This window comes from Miniopterus schreibersii (assembly GCF_964146895.1).
Source record: "Miniopterus schreibersii genome assembly, chromosome: 4".
Taxonomy (NCBI): Eukaryota; Metazoa; Chordata; class Mammalia; order Chiroptera; family Miniopteridae; genus Miniopterus; species Miniopterus schreibersii.
In genome coordinates this window covers 60,138,229-60,157,350 of record NC_138105.1, presented here as the reverse complement: position 1 = coordinate 60,157,350, position 19,122 = coordinate 60,138,229, and the positions used below count along the sequence as shown (strand labels likewise).

Sequence of the window (19,122 nt, the reverse complement as noted above, 5' to 3'; positions counted from 1 at the left end):
TTGGTTTCCTTGCTTGCGAAATGGGGCCATAATATCAGCCTCCTAGGTGTGGGGCATTGGCAGAACTAAGGTTGGCCCGTGCACTCTGTAGGCTAAGCATGCTCTGGGAAGGTGGGGTGTTCTCATGGGTGTTTTCCTGTGCAGTCTCCTGGTCACACAGGCGTCTTTAGAATCTCTCCTAATCTAAAGACCTATTAGTAGCTTTCTGGGGCCCCTCCCAGGCGCCGTCTGCCTCTTTGCTGAGGTGCCAGAATCTGTTTTGAGTGTGCCTTGGGACAGCTTTACCCTACAGGGCTTCTTCTCACTGACACAGGAGCTCTGATTGTATCCAGCAAAGCTTTTGGGAGAGGATCTAATTGCAGACAACCACCAGCAGATGAAACTGATGGGAAGTTTCATGTCCCCCCCACCCCCATCTTCCCCAGCTGCACACCCACCGAAGAGGGCAGGGCCATCTACAGCTGGTGGGGGGCGTGCTGTTAGGGAAGTGTCTTCCTTTGGGGTGGGCGACAGTTACGACTGGATGACTTTATGGCTGCCTCTTCAGGAAGGGGGAGGCTATTTTAACTAGAGGTTTCTAAATCAATTCATTGAAGGCCTGCAAAGACAGTGTCAGGGCGATTTGGGGGCATTAACAGAAGCACCAGTGCTCTGTGAGTCAGCTAATGAATATCTTTTAATCCGCTGAGCTTTAGGGCCTGTGTAAAAGCACCTCTGCACATCACTGCTCCTCCCAGTAGCCCAGGCAACAGGAGGGATCACCCCCTTTCGCAGATGAGAAAATCAAGGCTGGGAGGGCTGAAGGGCCCCGCCCATGGCCACCGGCAGGTGGCAGGAGCTGGACTTAGGCACAGGGTCTTGAGATTCTGGTCAGCCTCCTTCTGCTCCAGAGGGTGCGGGCCTTTGGGTCAGACCCTGGGACATGTCCCATTATGACGACTTTGCTTCTGCATTCTCTTCTCGGAAGTAGGGGTCCCCAGGACTGGCTGTGTAATTTGTTGGGTTTGGTGCAAAATAAGAAAGCAAGGCACCTGGTTAAAGAGAACAAAGAGCCCTGGCAGGTTAGAGCATCAGGCTGGGCACCCAAGGGCCACCTGTTTGATTTCGGTCACGGTCAAGAGCACATACCTGGGTTGCAGGTTGGAGCCCCAGCCACATGCGGGGGGGGGGGGGACCAATCAGTGTGTCTTTCTCACACTGATGTTTCTCTCTCTTTCTCTCCCCCCCCCCAACAACTCTCTCTAAAAACCAGTGGAGAAAATATCCTCTGGTGAAGATTAACAACAACAACAAAAAAGAACTACAAATTTTAAGGTGGCAACAGCAGAATGTTAACCCAGTGCAGGCCCCCGGGGACTGCCTGAGTCCCTCGCTCATGAAGCAGGCCCTGCAGGTGATACCATGAACTTCATAGTCATTGTGAGGACTAAAGTAGCAAATAGCGAGCTCTTAACATGGTGCATGGTGTACTTTAAAAAAGTATACCTTTAAAGTCACACTTTAAAAAATATTCTTCACCTGTATAGTTTCATTAACCAATGTCACCCCAATAAATTTTAAAATATTATTCTTAAGATGAAAAGACCTATTGGTGCCACATCAGTCATATCGCCAGATGGCCCCTTCTGGCTGCACTGAGCACTCATCCCATTGGTCCTTGACCTGCTGAGTGGCTTGAGCCCATCTCTGCACCCTTCCATCCTTCCTTGAAAGCCAACTGAAATAAAGTCGGTGACCCCGCCTCCCCCAGGTTTTCAGGTCTCAATTGCATTCTCATCATGCCAGACTAGACTAGAAGGTCTGCCATAGGAAGGAGGAAAAAAAAGCCCAGCTGACAAAATCACCACAATATACCCCACTCCCTTCCCTCCCTGCTCACATTTTAAACACTCCTGCTCACGGCTCGGGGCCCCAGGTGACCCAGAGTTGACTGTGTTATCCACATGTCGAGAGCAAGGGCGGGGGCCGAATGTCTTGGTTCTGGCTCCAGATCTGCTACCAACAGGCAGGGTACCTGGAACCAGCCCTCTCCTCTTGACCTCAGTTGCACTGGTGCCACCCTCCCCCATCTGCCTCATAAGGATGCTGTGAGAATCAGCTGGACTCTTACATGTGAAAGCTCTCTGCAAACTGTAAAGAGTTCTACCCACCTGAGGATTATTATTATCATCAAGGCATGTGTGGTGGAGTCAGGGACTCACCACTTTAGGAGGTGTGGGCACCTGCAGCCTGCAGGGACTGAGTCCTGGACTGCCTCCTATTGCTCCCAGCACTTCCAGGTGACCAGATTTGCAGAGACAGAATCTGTTTTCCTGGTCACTGAACAGTGTCCCAGGAAACGCTGCCTCTCTGGATGTCCCAGTGCCCAGGAACCCAGTGGGGTTTCTCCCCTCCCTCCAGGTAGAATGTCACCCATGCAGGCCAGGCCAGGTATAACTGAGTCGGACTCAGTCTGAGCTGGTGCAGAGGTGCCAGCCAGATGCAGGGGGCAGAGGTCAGTGCTGGATAGCTTCCTGGGCTAGAAGGGCAGTGGGGACTTTCCCTTTGTTTGGACAAACAAGGAACTTCCAGAGTACAGGCCCTGGGAGGAAGAACCCTCCAACATCTGGGCAGACAGGCTTTCTTTACACCTAGCTTTACTCCTTCCTACTCCAGGAGCACATTTTCTCTCACTCTAGGCAAGGTGGAGAGCCTGAGGAGGAGAGCCAGGCCTGGGATCTGGGGCATCTGGAAAAACAAGGTCAGACCATACTCCTATCAGGCTCAGGTGAGCCTGCCAGGCAGTTCTCCACCCACCTCCTGCAAGGGACAAGCCTGGGGACGTGTTGGCCTTTTTGCAGCAGGGTCATGCCTTTCTGCACACAGGCACTGCTTCAAGCAGCTGCCTGGCTCGCTCTGGACCGTGGGCCATGGTGGCTGCCTGCTGCAGGAGTGAAGGGGCTATGCCAGCCATGAGCTAATCCCTCTGGCTGCTGGAGCCATGTGGGTGCAGCTCAGTCGTTCGGCCAACACCTCGCCTCAGGATGACCTAATCTGTTCACTTGGACAACTTTCAAACCCACTTCCTAGATGGGCTCCGAGGGCAGGGAGTGGTCCAGAGGGCTGCTGACCCATTTTCTTTCTCTGTCTCTCTGTCTCTCTTTCACTGGTAAAGGTAATGTAAACCAATTCCCTGGGAGCACTAACTTACTCACTCAGTCCCTACTGCCCTACGTTCTCTTGAGAAACTCAAAAGCCACCCTCTCTGTGCTTAGATCTACAGGCTTGTACCCACTCCTTCCAGTCTTAGCTTCTTCACTGGAACCGTTTCATTTCTTCTCCATACTACACAACCTGTCCAACACTCCTGTCCCACTGAGTTCCATGCTCTCTCACGCCTCTTGACTTTGCACAAGTTGTTTCCTCAGCCTGCAACGCCCTTCCCTCCCATCTGCACCTCAGTTCTCAGGAATTTTCTCCTTGAGGAAGTTTTCCTTAACTTGCCCGAGCTGTGTGTGCCATGAGAGCACACTGGAGAAACAATGATGTCATCACAACAATATTAGCTAATGCTTACTCAGAGCACACCACGCCAGCCATTGTTCTGAGAGCTTTACACACACTAACACATTTAATCCCCACAACAGCCCTCTGAGGCAAGTGTTATCATTATCTCCATTGCACAGATGAGGAGACTGAAACACAGAGAGAATGGGTAGCTAGGCCAAGGTCACAGAACTAAGTGGTGAAGCTAGGATTTGAACCCCTGCAGCCTGGCTTATTAACCAGTTGGTTTACTGGCCCTTCCAAGCCATAGCACTTCTACCAGGGACCTTCTGGATGGTGTCCTCCACCCAGACGGAGCTTCATGAGGGTGAGAACCAGGCTTTGCATCCTGAGACCTCTAGTGCTTAGCACCGTGCTGCTCTCTTGAAATGTTCATGGGCTAAATGAGCAAACAGAAAAGACCCCACCACTATCCCACCCCCTACACATACTCACTACTCACTCACTGTGGCCTGTAGTTGCTCAAGCCTGAGCCAGTCTGAACAGGCTCAGAGAAGCAGAGCGCACCTGGACTTCCTGCTCTGGCTCCTCCACCACCTGTCTGTCCTCGTAAGACCTGCCTTGACCTCAGAGTCCTGGACACAGACTGCCAGGCCCTAGGAAGACAGGAGCGGCCTCACCCTGAATCAGGTGCCAGACCTAGGAGCTGGCAGACGGAGCGATTCAGCACCCCAGGTGCAGTTTGAGGCCCTCCTCCCTGTCCAGCATTGTGAGGCAGTTTCCACTCACCGTCCCTTCCCTCCTTCTGGAAAGAGCTTTTTTTTTTCCTGTGAGGATCCCCTCCATGTGGCTCCCTCTCTAGCCTCAGGGTAGTCATATGATTTGAGCTGAATCAATCAGAGCCCTCCTGGGTTTCTGCACCAGAACCATCCAGGAGCCACCTATTCCCTGCTGGCTGGGGCTGCTGGCTGATCATCTTGCTCACCACAGGCAGAGGGGCTGCCTGACAGACAAAGCTGAGCAGGTGGGAGTCAGAGGCCCTCAGGTAGGCCCCGTTGGAAGCACCCCACCTGACCTTGATTACATAGCTTATATATTCTCTGTTGCTTAAGCTTTTTTGAACTGGGTTTCTGACATTTGCAACCAACATAAGCATGGGTTGGACAAAAAATATAGAAAAACATGGTGGATAATTTGTTATTTGTTTTTTGTTTGCCATTTACTATTTTTAGGGAGCTCTCCATTTTGTGCAGGAGAGCAGACAGGCTGGGCACCTGTCCTCTGAAACCAGAGGATCATGTCCTCCCTCCTCTCTGGCCACCAGGTGCCCTGGCAACCAGGTCCAAACATGTGGCCACTCAGAGGCCCAGGCCTCTGAATATGGTATGCCAGAATGGAGGGACAGGTGGGGCTCATTTGTGGCCACGTCCAGCCTCAGAGGCAGATGTGACATGTTGTGGTGGGATTAGCTAAGCCATCCCTGGGAAAGAAGTGTTGGAGGGTCTGGTATTGTGATATAATAAGAAATATATATTTGGTCTCCATTCTCAGTTCCTGAAACAGAGCTCCTAAAACCCTTTTAATCTTCTAGGTGACAAAAGCGCTAGGAATACCTCTTGTTATAATGTCTGCTTTTTGTCCCCAGCTCCATGCTGATAAAAATGAAAGGAACATCTTTTGTTACTCGTAGCAAGGCCCTTTCTATCCCACCTACGTTGGTTCACGTTAATGAGCTGATGTTTGGAAAGCCCCTCAGGATGGGGCCAGTGGTCAGAGGAAATAACCAGTTGATTAGAGAGTTGGAACTTTCCAACCCACGCCTGACATCTGGCGAGGAGCTAGATGTCAAGTTAATTGCGAATGGCCAATGATTTAATCAATAGTGCCTATATAATAAGGCCTCAAAAAAAAACCCTAACTGAGGGGTTCAGAGAGCTTCCAGGTCGGTGAAGACATGGGGGTGCTGGGAGAGCAGCCCGCCTGGAGAGGTCATGGAAGCTCTGTACCCCTTCCCCACACCTTGTCCTATGAAGGTACCACCTCTTCATCAGGCTGGTGAATACAGGGAAAAGTTTCCCTGAGTTTCATGAGCCGTTCTCACAAACTACTGAATCGGGGGGGGGGGGGGGCGACTGTGGGCAATTCCTGATTTATAGCCAGTCATTCAGAAATACAGGTGACAACCTGGGACTTGCGATTGGTGTGTGAAGTGGGGGACCATCTGGTGAGACTGAGCCCTTAACTGGCAGAATCTGATGCTAGCTGTAGGTAGACAGTGTCAAATTGAGTTAAATTGCAGGCCACCCAGTTGGTGGCTGCAGAGAATTGGAGAATTGTTTGGTGTGGAAACTCACACGTCTAGTATCAGAAGTGTTCTGGGGTGTTGTGTGGATAACAACCTAGCACCCCTCCTAGATGGTCTCAGACCGATCACTTCATTTACAGAGCCTCTCGTTCCTGTTTTCCAAGTGGCCCTGGTTCTGCCTGTTTGCTCCCTTGGGTCTTTACTCCTGCCTGTTCTGTGAACGCCTTACAATAATGTTGTTTTTTGTTGCTTACAGCCAAGAGCTCTAGCTGAAATGAGGAAGGACATACAATTCATTTGGGGAGGCAAAATGTATAACTGAGGACTAAGCAGTGGCATAAAACAGTGTGACCCCCCCTTTCCATGTGTCCCTGAGAGGGGCTGGTGCCACCTCCAGTGAGAACCACAGGGTGGTGAGCACTGTCCTCTTAAAGAAGCTTTTACTGGAAGTCCATCTGCATTCATAGTTGATGTTTCCTAATTTACAGTCCACTACAGGCAACGTTTGATAAGGCCGTAGCAACAATTTCCATATGTGTAAATTTACACTTACATTCTTCCTTCTGATAGACGTACCACCCGTGAGTCCTTGTGCATAAACTGACACGCTGATTTTAGGCTTGGTGATACACTCAGCACTCTCAATAGGGGAGCCACACGAGTGGGAGGCCCTGCCTGCAGTCCAGGCTGGCCCTGGCTTCCAGCAACAGAGCAGTGGATAATAGGCAATGGTGTGAGACGTGGGGACATGAAGGCAAGAAGGGCCCCTTAAGACATCCCATCCCCCCAGACCAGCCTTGCTGAGTAAATTCAGATCCTGCGCCATCCTTAACCATAGTGTAGCCAATTCTTCATTGCAGAAATGTCCCTGCAGGAGTCAGCCCACAGCAGAGGGGCCTGTTCCTGGGGGACAGTGCCTCTGGCTCTGTATCTGCTGTTGAGCCTTCTGCCACCTCTCCTTAATCACCTTCTCTTTCTCTGGGCTGTCAGTCTCCTGAAAGAAGGTCAGAGGGGTCACTCCTGAAAGCCAGCACCTCTGTTGAGTGTGCTGCATGTGTCACCAAGCCTAAAACCCTCATTAGAGTCATTCCCTGAGCTCAGGAGTGGCCTAAGGACACGCAGCAGATTCTCCCTCCTTAGCCAACGCTTGGAGGTGGGGGGCCCTGGGGGCTGCAGAAAAGGCAGCTGAAGCGCCCGCTCTCACTTTGGGTCTTAGCCAGGCCACGCCCACCTCCCACTTCTCCAACCTGACACCAACGGGCCCACAGGCGGCGGGGCTGTGACTGAGAGCGGATCAGAGGCTGCTGGGGCTGCGATCAAAGGGGGACCCCAGCTCCTCAGGCTGCGGGTCTGCATTCTGAGACCAGGGCCACCTCCAGTGGAAGCTGTGAGACTTGGGGAGTCACCTTGCCTTGCCTGCCTGGGTCTCTGCCCCTCATTTGAAAACAGCTGATGCAGAGTCCACCCTGCAGAGCCAGGCGAGGAAAAAACATGAGAGTGAGGGGAAGGGCTTGGTGGACTAGAACGGGTATTACAAACTGAAAGAAATTCAGGGTGGCTCAGGCCACACTCACACCTGAATCTTTTTCTTTCCTTCTCTAAAGCAGATAATCACCCCCCCTCCAGGTGAATGTGACAAGGCAGGCTTTTCCGTCTGGGTTTACTCATAGACCCTGATGCTCATTTAAAAGAGGGGGCTCAGGGCCAGGACGCAGGACTGACCTCGGGCGGCGAGTGAAGGAGGCTGTGAAATCCCCGTCTGTGTACTGCAGACTTGCAGGAGCTCTGATGACTGGGGTTGAGAGGCTGGGGGATATAGGCCCGCGCCCCACAGAGCTGCCCATAGGAGCCAGGGAGCTTCCAGGAGCTGCCAGAAATTGTGTTTTCTCTCCTCATCAGAGGTTGCCATGGTGACCGAGGCAGGAGGAGACACCCGCTGGTCTGGCTCTACACAGATCATCTATCCTGGCTCATCTTTATTCCAGGCCTAGGTCAGAGCTGGTACTGGGAGCGCCTGAGATGGGGGAAGGACATCATCCAGAGACCAGACCCTTGGTTCCAATTACATGTGCATGGTGGGAGAGAATTGTGTTGGGACACTGTGTATGTATGGGGGGTGGGGGGTTACATTGTTGCCTGTGTGTTCTGATGTGCTGTGGGGATGCTAGAGGGGAAAGTAGGGTGGTATCAAGGGTGCGCATGACAATGGGATCTTTCTCAAATGCACCCTTGATCTACACCTCAGGGGAGAGCACGCCCACAGGGGCTGCATGCTGCCCACACAGGAGAACCCTCCACTTTCCACTTCCTGGAAGCCATCCATTTGCTGCCCGAATTATTCCTCCTGCCCTCCTGGCATCAAACGGTTGTGAGAATCCAGCCATTTCTTCTAAGAGTCTGAGGCTAACGTTCCCTGCCCTCAAGCCTTAGCTCTATCACCTGACTTTTCTTTGAGGGCAGTGACTTTCTCCTGTTTATTGCTATGACCCTAGCACTCAGAACAGTGCCTGGCACATAGTAGGTGCTCAGTAAATTTGTTGAATAAATCAATGAGTGATTGAATGGGTGAATGAATGAAGGAGAACTTTCACCTCTTTGTCATTGGCCCATCTGGGAGCTCCCTGCTCCTCACGGATTCTAAAGCTCTACTTTAGGGCTCAACTGAGGGTTTGCCTCTTCTCCTAAGCCCTCAAGGACACCCCACCTTCCAGGCCATTCTTTCTCTGAATTCTGGTGCTGGCTTCAGTCATGCTGATGACACACTGGCTTGTATGAACTTGAACTGTGAAAGTGTCCTGTCTCCTTGACCAGATGTCTAGCTCCTCAATGGGAAGGGCATTGCTTTCTCTTTTGTGTCCTGAATACAGGGCTCTGCGTACAGCAGGTGTCCAATAAATGCCCAAGACTGCAATGCTGTGAATCAATGAACAAATTCTAGCCTGAGCAGCTCACACCTCCAGATGGTTTCCCGCCCAGTCATGGGTAAGACTTTCAAGGTCAAGGTGTTTCTAGCGAGTCTGAATTAGGGGGCGGGGGGCATTTGGGAGGCTCATCTCAACTCCGTGCTTTATCCTTTCCCCAAAACCTCATGTTTGAATTTGACTAAGTCTTCGAACCTAGGTCACCACCTCATTCTACAGTCTTTGCTCTTTCTTAATGGAACCGATCATTTCCTCCCCTAACAAGTGTTTTTGGCACTTTTCTAAACCAGTCTAGGTACTGACCATTCGTCTTCTTGATTGTATGACTTAGTTACACTTCTGATGTGCATGTTAGGTGGTCAGATATGTCTTTGTTCAGCATCCCTCCTCTGGGCACCACCCCTGTATCATTTCAGGTGGTCTGAAGAGACTGTGAGTTATAGCTCCCTGTCCATCACCCCTACCCCCAGGAACACTCTTGTGACATTCTTTTTAGGTCTCACTTTGGCAAGAGTGACTGGTCCATTAGATGTGCACCTTGCCAAGCAAGGCCATCTGGATATTTTTATGGGATTTAAATATAGACACTTATAGAAACAGGGTGTCTTTCCAACTGGGGTAGCTCAGCTGGGAGGATCTAAACCTGAAGTTTCCAGGGTTGATCTTTCTCAGCCTTATGGAGAAAGCCCATTTGCAGTAAGAAGGAATAAGCCTTCGGAGGAGGAGGGGGAGAGAACACTGATATATTTCAATCCATAAGACCCAGCAGTGTCAAAAGACCTAAATTTCTCAATTCTATGCACTAAAACATCCTCTCCTTTGCTTGAGCTAATTTAAACTAGGTTTCTGTCCCTTGCCATCGAAAACGGCCTGAGTGACCTACCTGCACTAGACTGTGAGATCCTAGAGGGCACAATCTATCTCCAATTCTTCCCCATACTACTCATAGCTACAGGCTTGAAATAACCAGTTCAATTTTAATGTATATTTTCTGTATGAATAAAAGAAATAAATACATAAATGGTCACTGTGTCTCCTATCTGACAGGGACAAATGAAAATCTTAGACTCAAGAGAAAGAGAGGGAGAAAATCATTACCCATGTGCCAGGCACTGTGCAAATGTCTAGTCGAACCTTTGAAATGACCCCTATATAGGACTTGTATTATCTCTACTTTATAGGTCACACACAGGTAAGTGAAGGAGCCACCATTTCAGCCCAGCTCTACTGTTATGACCATGTCCCCAAATGGCTTCATAAAGTAACAGGAACGCACACTTTATAGTGTTTCAATGTTTTTAAAGCCCAGCATCTTTAGAAATCCCAGGAGCAAATACTAACATTTAAATATTCTGATGGCACTGTTCTGGTTCCCTGTGAAATTGATCAGGGCAGGCAAGGAGGGTGAGGAGGAGGGTTAGACTCGAGCACCTGGACCGAAGTCCCTCTCTGCTGACTCTGGTGAGCGAAGCTGCTGGAGCCTGAGGGTCTCTCTCCTAGGCTGGAGCCCTCCTGCCATGGCAGGGCCTAGTGCTGAGGAGACCTGAACCTAAGGAAAGTTCTACCATTCCTGACTGTGAAACCCTCTGAACAAGGTCTGTGACTTCTGGGAACTTTATGAAGTGCCTGGAATGGGACAGAACTCATTGCATTTGTTTACTATGTCTCTGTTGGGGGGCATGGTGTCCCCTGGGCCAGTCCTAGGGCAGCTGTGATGCCTAGTTCAGAGGCTGCCAATGTGAGAGGACAAGCAGATAGGTGTGAGGCCCAGTCCAGGACCCAGAGGGGACAGGGAGCCCTGGGGACCTGCACTCCTCACTCCCCTTGACTCTCTTGATTTAGGCAGCCCCAGACCACCTCCCACCCAGGGTCCTAGCACTGCTGCTGGGAGATGGCAATGAGGCAACCATTTTGGACACCCAGCCTGGGGCAAGAGAGCAAAGAACCCCTGGCCTGGGAGTCAGCCCCAGGGACCTTGTCCTACCCTGAGTGACTACAGTAACTCACTTCCCCTCTCAGGCTCCTACTTCTCTCCCTTGGAAATGTCTTGGTGCAATGGCCTTTATGCTTCCTTATAACCCAAGCACAGAGTCTAAACCACAGCAGCCGGTGGGGTTGTCACCAGGTCACGGAGCCACACCCACAGGGAGCAGAGGATGCACTGACTTACTTACCTTGTACTCCCAGGTGTGTCTCAGTGCAGGTCAGTTTGCAACGTCCTGTGCTAATGGCTGCACCTCAGCTTGTTATTCAAAGCTTCTGTTTCCACTCCTGGAAGGAGTAACAAGGGCAATCACAAACACTGAAATCCCACTGAAGTTCACAAATTTTTTCCCTGCATGAGATTGCCTGGGCTGGAAAGACCTTCCTGAGAGTTATACCACAGAACCACCACAAACCAGGGAAGTCACCAGACTTGCCTGGGTCACACAGCCCTGTTAGTGGAGCTGGCTGGCTTGGGTGGCTCTTGATTCCAGGTTGAGCTTCTGTTGTCCAGAATACAGAGAAAGCTTGCTTTGTCTCTCTGAGATATCGTGAGGCTAGAATCTATAAAAATACTGTGAAGACTTATGCACACTGAGAGTGCTCAGTCTGTGCTGAATAATTGATGGGCTCTGCTCCTGGCTGCCTAGAGCAGACTCACAGGCCTCTGCCATAGGCTGGGAATGTGGAGACCTTTCCCATCATTTTGCCCAGTGAACGGATTTGCCGAGAAAATCACCAAGAAAGAGTTGTGCTTCCCTGTTGGTGGGGGGAGACCCTGACTCCTGGGAGCCATAGATCTAATCTAATTTATTGCTTCACTGAAAAGAGAGGAGAAAGTGCAGGGCTGCTGCACAGAGGGGGCTGCTGGGCCACCCAGAGTCGCCAGCTTTTCCAAGGCTGCGAGGCCCTGGGAAAGGGCTGCTCCGCTCTGACAGGAAGGGAGAAAGGTGCCTGGGAATCTGAGAGTTCAGTGGGGAGGCGTGGACCAGCCATGAGAAAGGCAGGGTCAAAGCAGAGATTTTCCTCCATGAAAACGCCTGATAAGGCAGGGGACGCCCAGGAAGGGCTGAGGCAGCCTGTGGCCACCCCAGCCAATGGCCGCATGAGACCACAGAAACTTTCTGGCCAAAGGCCATGGTAGTAGGGGTCAGGGGTCAGAAAGTAGGCACAGAGTGGCTTTAAAGCAATTTGCAGAGATCAAAGTAGAATGCAGTCTGAGCCAGTATTCTGGCTATAAGGACAAGGAACAGGTCACAGCTGACAACTCGGAACCATTCACAGCGAACGACACCCAGGATGTACATCCTCCCGCTGTGGGTGTGGCCCACCCAAGTATCTCCTGTCTTGGCCCCTCAGGGAAGGCTGATTTAGGACTATCCCAACTCACAGGATACTTTGTCCCAACTTCAAGTGAGCAGAATCAGCAACCTCCAGCTCAAGTGGTATTTGTTCTGACGACTGGCTTTCTATCTTACTCTGCATGGCAAGTTCAAACCCAGTGGTTTCACAAGGGCTTCCGAAGAAGTTTCATGGTGTGCTCCATGCTGATGCAAGTCACTTCGCCTTTGTAATTTATCTGGATGTGCTGGCCTCCCAGTGGTTGAAGGGCCCTCGGTTTCTGTGTGTAGGCAGGGCCCCATCCTAATGACTCCAGATAGGGAGTTGAGGGTGGTTCCAGGTGGCCTTGGCCTGGCTGGTAACATTTGGTGCTGCCTGTAACTCACTCAAGGTGCAGTACTGCCCCCACCCTGGGGCTTGGAGGGGATATTTGGCTCAGGCACTGTACAGGCAGAACGGAAAACAAGGTGTGTAACCTCCCTTCTGAGCTACCTGAGTTCACACCTAACAGAGCATGTTAGAAATTGGGGCAGGGCTGGGTGGGGTGATAGCCCAGCTCTAGCACTTACTAATTCTGTGACCTTGGGTCATCAGTTTAACCCCATAGTCCTCAGGTTCCTCATCCATGAAATGGGGATCATAATGGAGCCTACCTCAAATCCTTGGAAGGATCCAATAAGATAGAGTGTATGCAAATTCTTAGTTAGGCCTCTTATAACACTGTCACCTCTTATCCATAAAAGCACTTGGCTGGACCTCTCCTGGGCCTATCAAAAGAGGGAACGGCTGCTTATCATTAAAGTTAGCTCAGGCGTATCTGTGTGTTCTAGAATGTGCGGAACATCAATTTACTGTCAGCCCAGTATGCTGGGCTGCACAACTTGTCTTTTTCTCATCTGCCACCCTGTTGTCTTACGTTTCCTTAGTAGAATGTCTATTATTGATCTTTTTTTTTTTTTTTTCATTTTCATCTGAGGATATTTTTTCCATTGCTTTTCAGAGAAAGAATAAAGGGAGAGAGAGAGAGAGGGAGAATGAGAGACATCGATGTGAGAGAGACCCATCGATTGGTTGCCTCCTGCACATGCCCTGACCAAAGCCGGGATCGAGCCTGCAACTGAGGTACATGCCCTTGGCTGGAATCAAACCCAGGACCCTTCAGTCCACGGGCTTATGTTCTAACCACTGAGTCAAACCGGCTAGGGCTCTACTATTGATCTTAAAACCCTTCACAGACAATGGTGAGACATCTCTGAGGTATCATCGGGCTAGTTGCAACCAGCTACATTCCAGAAGGGTACATTCAGATCAGGACTCGCCACACCTGGCTGGCAGGCTCATGCAGTCCCCACTCTAGGGAGGACTATGGCAAGCACTTTAGCCGTCTTTCTGTCTGCTCAACACGAGGCACTTGATAATTAGCAGAGTAAACGTTAGAAATGCATGCTACTTGGTGAAAGCAAAGGTATTCAAGATATGTGGGTTGGACAAGTGAATTCTGAGACACACTTGACTCTTGTAAGAGCAGGTGGAAGAATGCAGTGAGACCTCGAGGGAGGTACGACTGGTCAGGGCATCTAGAGACACAGATGGCTGCGACTAGCCCAACAAGCTATGTGAACGCAGCTGGACCCATTTGCAAATAAACAGTTGCTCAAAAAATATCTGCATGTGTGGCAGAATTTGGTCGGAGGCTTGCTTTTATTTGACCTGATAATGAGGTCTGCCTTCACTTCCTCAAAGTTTCCAGTGGCTGCTGTCAAACAAACAAACCAAACACCAAACACAACAAAACCTGAGAGTTATGACCAACTGGACTCAGGTCAGTTCACAGTATGGTGCTGTCTCCAGAGCGTAGCACATGTAAATGCTCACAGAAGAGGGAGGTAGTGTCACTTTTAACTTGATGGTGGTCAGGGGTACCAGGGCCTCAGTGGCCTCCAGTCCAGGATCCTGATCCGGAACCTTCCTGGGTACTCATGAGAGTTCCCCAGCTGGCCTTCTGGGTCACACTGGGTCACACTCACAGGCTCTGTTGGTTTTCTGGAATGAGGAAATGCTGCTCAGTCTTCAAGAAACCCTGAAACTCTGACCATGGCAGAGGTCACTGTCTGGGCCCATTATGTACGTGGAAAATCAGCTCTGCCCTTCGAGTTCCCATAGGACAAGCCCTATGAGGAAGTCTTTGGGGACCCATTAGCAGCTCCTACACTTGGATCAGAATATCCGAGGAGAACTTCTGGCCACACTGGAGAAATTGCCTTGAAGAAATGGGGGCTCAGTCTGTACCCTGGGAGAAGCTGAACTTCCATGCCTTCCTGGGGCTCTGCAAAGGCTGCTGGGCAGGGACCCAAGTATGAAGAGGCTCCTGATGCTGGAGAGCTCACTAGCCCTCTACCACCAGAGATGAGAGAGCCCTTCCTTGACGGGCAGTGCCCACTGGGAGATGGGCTACTGCTCTTTGCACTCCCTTCTCTAAGGAGTTTTTCATGGGTGAACATTGTTGCAGGATTGGGAGTGGGGAGGTCAGGCAGCATTCAGGAGGAAAGAAGATGGGCATGGGGCAGCGCATGCCTCTAAGTTCTCTTGCTCACCTTTCTCCCTTTTTTCCCCTCCTCTCCAGAGAGAATTGTGGTGGTAGTGGGGGGGGGGGAGTCAGAGAGGGGGACCACTGGGTTTTCATGCACAGGGGTAACTCTCTTAACCACGGAGAAGCTGATATTTGTAGCCTTCCCAACTCATGTTGGCAGCTTAACCCTCTGTGGCAGCTCAGATTCTGCAGGCTGATTGAAAAGTTAGCCAGGCCTACATGTCACCCCCCTTCTAAACCCCTTTTCCACCTCCAGTCTCCCCTGTTCCCATGTGCCCACTGCCCTCATTCAGCGCATCCTCTCCTCTTCGAGGTCTGCTTCAGAATGTGCCTTTCCTTCCTTACTCCTCTCCTCTATCCAAATCCTAGGGTACATTTGCATTTTAAGAGCTATCTTGGTTAATCCTAAAGGATTTCCAATTCATGGGTGAGAACGTGCCCATCCCTAGTCCATAAACTAGGGATCAGACTGCTCAGATTATCATTCATCTTCCACCTTTGCAAGTAGCTCAACATCCCAGTCAAGCAAAGAGCCATTGTGGGGAGAGCACAGCCCCGGAGGGTTCTGGGAATTCCAGATGCTGTTGTAGGGCCAAGAGAGTTTTCTCCTAGCAAAATTTACCTACAGAAAACCACCTGCATGTGTGAGCAGCCTAACAAGCAGTTTCTTCCTCATTGGCCTGGGGCTTGTGGATCTATCTCAGGAAATACTTAGGCCCTGCCTTAATTTACTTCCCAGCCAGAGTCCCTCTTGGAGGGAGGCCCAGCTGGTGAATATGGAAACGGGACTGATAATTTAGTGGAAATCCATGGATGTAATTGGGTGAACAAGACAAGATGAGAACAAGTGCATAAGAAGTTGGGGGTCTTCTAACGGGCAAGGAGAAAAAAGGGGGAGAGAGGGCCCTTCTCTCTGCTTCAGGCCAGCGGGGCTGAAGTGAGCCAGGCCTGATTACAGGGCCTTTCAGACTCCTGATACAAGAAATGTCTTTCCTGGCTCCACAGGGTCTCTGAAGATGGCAATGACCTTCCCTGGTCACAGGACAAGCCAGTCACACAGCTCTGGGTGAGACTGGTTTCTTCCCTCTCTTTAGGTCTCTCTCCTTGGGTCTTCTAAAGCAGCCGTCCTTTGAGAGCACTGTCTTAGGAGTCAGGCACGTGAGGCTGAATGAATCTCTCTGCTCTTCACCAGCCATGTGAGCTGCACCAAGTTACTAAATCTCTCAAGCCTGGTGGGCCACATGGGGACATTATGTCCCTTGGAAAGGTAATTATGAAGATAAAATGACCCACAGATGTGAAGGCTTCTCAAGCAGTGTCTGGTTGGTAAATGCACTCAAGAAAGAAGAGCTGTCATCTTTATCCACTCTAAATACAGCTCGTGGCTGCTCTGCCAACCCCTTAAAAGCATGCTGGCAGCAGCTCCCACCCTGTGGATGTGGTCAGGCTAGAGGCGCCCGGCCACCTCTGCTCTCCCAGGACTTTGCCTAGCTCTCTCCATCTGTGCCTGGTGGGCAGCAGGACTGTCTCCAACAGAAGGAAAGCTGCCGTAGAGCCTCGTCTCCCTTGGGCACTTTGCAGGTGGCCCTGTTGATGGGGACCTGGGCTCATCCCTCCTGGGACTCACCAGGAATGGCTGGGAGTTTGTGGAAACCAATCTGCCTTCCAGACTTTCTCGGGAGGAACCACGCACCAAGGGGAATGGAACCCAGATACAGGCTATAGCTGTGGTTTTTTGGTGTGTGTGGGGTTTTTTTTTAAAGCAGAACATCCAACCTGGCTTGGTGGAAGGAAACACCTGCCCATTGCTGGGGACCACAGAACTTCCTGCCCTCTCCTAGTCACCCAGCCTGGCAGCTGCCTTGCTCATTCCTGAGGGCCCTTTGGGCTGTGCATATCCCCCTGGTCACCCGGGCCTCAGCCCTACAGAGCACCATTGAGCCCAAGCATCCTTGGTGACTTCTCCTGAGTTACAAATGCCATCTTGGGGCAGGAACTTTGTCACCGAGTCTGAGGAAGACAGAGGGACAGAGTGGGCTTGGAGATGACCAGCCCCCTGGGAGTAGACCTGGAGAGGCTGAGTGGGGCTCCTCCCTCTCAGACCTGCTACCCCGAATCTCCACCCGATCCTAACCCTGGAAGGGGCCCGATGAGAAACGGAAGATGGAGTCCAGCCACTTGTCCCTCGCCCCAGGAGCCGGTGAGGCGGGCGTGCACCCAGAGAGCTCTGAGAGCCGGCGCTCCCGCGGACCCAGCGGGCTGCTCCCCGCCGCTCCCCGCCCCGAGCCCACCCCCTGCCACCGCCGCCGGCCACGGCCACAGCACCCCGCCCGATTCCCAGCCCAGGGCCGCAAACCCACCTTCCGGGGTGCTCGGAGGCCCCTTTCAGGGTGTCCCCGAGGTCCCCGCCTCCTCCTCCCGATGCGGGCTCCCCGATCCGCCGCCTCTGGCCCCGGCCTCGCGGGCTGAGCAGGCTCCTGCTTCCCTTTCTCTCGTGCTCTCGTGAATTCTCAGCACTATTCTTTTTTAAAGGACTTTTTTTTTTTTTTTTTTTTGCCTTGCGTCAGGACGGTTGCCTGGCGACGGCAGAGCTATTCCGCCGCCAGCCCTTTCAGCCGCGATCCCCTCCAGCCTCCCATTCAAGCCTCCGCTCCGGCCGCTCGGGGACCTGGACGCGCGGGGTCCCGGGGACGCGCACCGGGTCCTAACGCCCGGCGAGTTGCACGTTCCCGGACCAGAGCGGCCGCCCTGCCGCATGAATTTGCCAAACCCTAGACGGAAACCAAACCCAAATATCTTTTCTTTCGTTTTTTTTTAAACCCGAAACCAAAGCAGTTTTCCCGCAAGCATGGCAACGTGGCTTTGCCACTGTCAGCGATTTGCCCGCGGGCGGGGCAGGAGAACCTCCTTCTGGCGTCGCCAAGCCCGGAGCTAACACTCCACCCACAAGCGGCTTGAGTTCAAACTATGGGCAGCAGCTCCCATTACCCAGTGCCTAACATGGGCCACACTGTCAGAGCGAATCATCCGACAGAGGTGGGCATTTCCAGCTCACAGATGAGGAAACTGAGGCTCAGAGAGGCTAAGTAGCAACCAGAAGTGAAGCAGAAAACAAGCATTCTTCCAGATCTGTCTCCCAGACCAGCTGGGAGTAGTTGAGGGACCTGCCCTAAAGCAGTGTTTCCCCCACTAATCACAGGGTGCCTCACCGCATATAATACTATGTGCTGTGTCAACCGCTAGAGATGGTTATATTCTAAATCTAGCTGCTGCTCCACCAGTGCCTAGAGCTCCAGGTACCTAAGACACACATATAGGACAGCAGCCAGGGCTGTCCCATCCTGGCCTTTAGGATCCATCCTGACTGCAGACAGGGGGCTCCAGTCCAGATCCCTGGGCTCTGCCTCCTCCTGGGACCCCTGGCCCCTGGGCGGTTACTGGACATTGGCCTCATTCTCAGGGCAGCCTGAGACATGGCCAAGTTCCTTTCCAAGATGCTTGGAGTTGGCAGGTCCTTCAAAGTTATCTAATCTGCCATGCGCACAGTAGCACTGGGGGTGCAGGGCAGGTGTCCTTATCTCCATGGACAGATGTACACACAGGCATGGAGCTGCAAAGTGACTTGCCCCAGGTTCCATGGGAAGTGGCTGGCCTTGTTTTCTGTAGGGGCTGGAGGTAGGGTGGGGGTGGGGGGTGGGGTACAGATGCTGGAGATTCTTGTGCTGCCCCATGGCCCCTGTGTCTTTCACTGAGTCTCCCCATCAGGGCCCTAGACCCACTTTCCCACTTTTGCCCCTTCACCAGCACCTCTGCTATTGGACTTCAGCTAAGGAGACGTCTGCTAATGTGAGCATCTCTTCACGCTAATGGGTGAACTCTTCCAAGCTAGCAAATGTACTTGAACAGGGGTCTCTTGGAGAGCCACAGCATCCACCCAACCTCTTGATTCCAGCTCCTAAATATTGATCCAGTACAGTTCTTCCATCCCCTCTGCCTCTGCCCTGGCCCAAGTCATCATCAGCTTGCCCCACCTCCAGCAACAGCCTTTTATTGATGTCCTGCACCAACTCTTGGCTCCCCCCCCTGCCTCCTCCTGAGCCAGTTATTCCTCCACAGCCAGAGCAAACTCTTCAAAATGAAAATTCAACCCTGGCTTCTCCCTGCCTAAAGCCCTCCAATAGCTCCCATTCCTCCCAGGGTTAAAACCCAGCATGGCCCACCAGGCCAGCGTGGTCCAGCTCCACCCACCTCTTGGGCCTTACCTCTGCTCTCTAGACAGGTCTGCTCTTGCAGGTCCCTTTAGACGCCTGCTCCTCCCACCCAGAGCTGGCTGAACTTCTGCCTCCTGAGAGAACCCCAGATTACCTGTCCTTACAGCCTTGCCTACCTCTTCTTCATGGACCAGCTGCCATTGTATCTTTATTTGTGAGGTTATTTGATCAGTATCTGTCTCCCTCCAAGTCTGTAGGATCCAGATGGCAGGAACCATATTTGCA

The 19,122-nt window shown here is 51.9% G+C and overlaps 1 protein-coding gene across 1 annotated transcript in view; it reads right to left on the bottom strand.

The window, feature by feature from the left end:
• Positions 1-17,302, bottom strand: part of FAM167A (family with sequence similarity 167 member A) — a 33,100-nt gene extending 15,798 nt beyond the window's left edge. Inside the window, exons 1-2 of the mRNA XM_081135411.1 lie at positions 16,987-17,302; positions 10,887-10,983 (exon numbers count right to left, since the gene is read on the bottom strand). The gene's annotated coding sequence lies outside the window, so the exon portion shown is untranslated. The remainder of the gene's footprint in view (positions 1-10,886; positions 10,984-16,986) is intronic.
• Between the last annotated feature and the right edge of the window lie 1,820 nt (positions 17,303-19,122).